This window comes from Macrobrachium nipponense, chromosome 22 (genome assembly GCF_015104395.2).
Source record: "Macrobrachium nipponense isolate FS-2020 chromosome 22, ASM1510439v2, whole genome shotgun sequence".
Lineage (NCBI taxonomy): Eukaryota > Metazoa > Arthropoda > Malacostraca > Decapoda > Palaemonidae > Macrobrachium > Macrobrachium nipponense.
The window spans coordinates 40455637-40458136 of NC_087213.1; positions in this window are offsets into that span (position 1 = coordinate 40455637).

A 2500-nucleotide genomic window follows, 5' to 3' on the forward strand; every position below is an offset into this window, starting at 1 on the left:
ACTTCCTCTGCGAGATTTTGAAAAGCTCTGACGCCTATTTTCTAACCTCCAAGTCCAGTTTTGTAACTCCCAACTTTTTTCTTGTATTTCTTCAATGCCTGTCTCCTTATTTTTCAGCATGCTTAATATTTCTTTGACTCACAATTCCTAGGCTATAGTTATTTCAACTCCAAACTTGTCACTCTCCTGACTTTTACATTGCAACTCATCTCGGCTCTTCTAACCGCCTACAGTGCCATTTGATTCATGGGAAGCCTTGCCTACAAATTAAGTCTGGCATTTCCATTATCGCGCCGTAGCAACCTGCCGATAAGAAATCAGAAGCGCTGTTGACTGGAATTTCCAAAAGCGTGATCATAATGCTCACAGAACTGTTGGCGCACTATCCTCCGTAACCCTCCCTTAATTTCACTAGCATTTAGTGACAGAGCTCTTTTCTTGCCCACATTTTCAGGTACTAAACCAGCCTCTGAAATTTCTGTCGGCTGCTTCTCTCTCACACTCCCCCCATCACGCTGTGCTATCTGCGTAGTACATGTAGTAGTGCATGCATCAGTCATTTTACTTTTCAGTCATGAGCTTTCACCTAAATCTGGTTTCCACATCTACATCATAAGGATATTCATGAACGTAGAGTAAAATGATTGAGAAATAATGCTTCTTGGCCTCAAACGTACACATTAAATCAGGTAAAATGATTCACACCGTGTTTTATTTGCTCTTACACACTTACGGCAAAATGTACCTTCACCTTAAGATTTGAAATTGTACTCAATTTTTGTCAGTCATATCATATATTGCAAAGACACTTTATGTGGTCAATCTCTCTGAAAACGCTGCACGCACAATCAACAGTTTCTTGTCGTCGTTAGTTGAATTAATCTTGCCTCGTGCGAATCCAAGCCTTTACAGTCCATACTTGTTTCGGTCCCATCCCATCTTCAAGCTTCTTCATTGGAGTCATTGTGATTTTGAGCTATATCATTTGCTCCCCTCAGTGCCAGCGAGGGTTCGTACTTCGTACCAGCAGCCCATACTCAGACTTGTTGCAGATGTCTTGGCTCTGTTGTTCTTGCATTTTGCAGCAAACGCCTGTCTGACTTCTATCTTATTATATAGCTACGTTGGTGACACTTACTCATTGCGCTTAGCAATTCATTCAGTAACGAGATCTACAAGTTTTATTCAGTACTTCAAAACGCTCTAGTGTGTCGGAGGAGAATTGTACCACATAATTATATATAGTCTTTCTATCACCTTATCACCTTTTCAACAATTCCTTTTACCCTGAATTTTGCCGCTGCCATGAAATAGGCGCCAAGCCTGATGATCCTGCTTCGCAAGTTTCACTCAAAAGACGCCTAATTTCAAAATTGGTTTTTCCAACAATCAAATCCCATCATAAACAGTTTTGTCATTAGCTCCAAATGTTTCTAATGACACACTATTCTTTTTCAGATCTCAAGAGGAAACTGAAATAAAAAGTTTAATTTCATCAATTTTATTTCCTAAAATACTATTTGGTAACTACAATTTCTAAAGCCATGAAAAGAGACCCCGAGATCAATCGAAGCGACTAATGTGCGAAGAAGCTCTCACATCCTTCTTAGGTACAGCGCTGTAATGTAGTATCACAGAACATCACAGAAAAATACATAGAGTACATATCATGAAATTGAGTTTAAGAAATTTGCCAGTATGAATGATCACAAACAAAGACATTATATGAGTTGAGATACCAGGTACTAGTACATAAATAGCTTCCAGGATTGTGTTACAACAGAAAGTCAGTATTTTAATCTTTCTATCGACATGAATATAAAATGATATACCATATATGCGTATGAGTTTACCGATAAATATATGAATATTTACACACATATGAATTCATTTCTGAGATGCACATAAGTACGTTGGGCTTTGCGTGACCGTTGGTCTTTTTTTCAGTAAGAACACAAATCTTGACTTATTAATTTAGCACAGCTCCATCTGAAAAATGAGCCGATTGAAACTATGGTTCTGAAAAAGGACTATGAGGATATGATTCAACATTAGTAATCCATGTGATCATCAGCTCCTGCGATGTTGTGCTAAGCGGCCGAACGCGGCTTTTGGTTTTGGATGAAGATACGGCACAGCTGACTCGAAAGCTGTACCACATCTGGTGAGAATAAACCATTGGCTATAGCAAATAACCTTAGTCAAGCTCATCTAACTATTATTTTTTTACCATTTATGTTTTTTTTATTTTGTGTTTACTTTTATTATCTATCATTGCAGAAGTAACTCACTCATTCTAAGTATGATTATTAGTTTTTAAGCTTTCTATTTTATATTTCGGACTACTGACCATTAAGAAATATCAAATTATATATATATATATATATATATATATATATATATATATATATATATATATTTTTTAAGACTACGGCACTTTATTCCTAGATGAATTTGTCTCACGGTTTGGCAAAGATATTCATGACATGGCCGTTCCGTA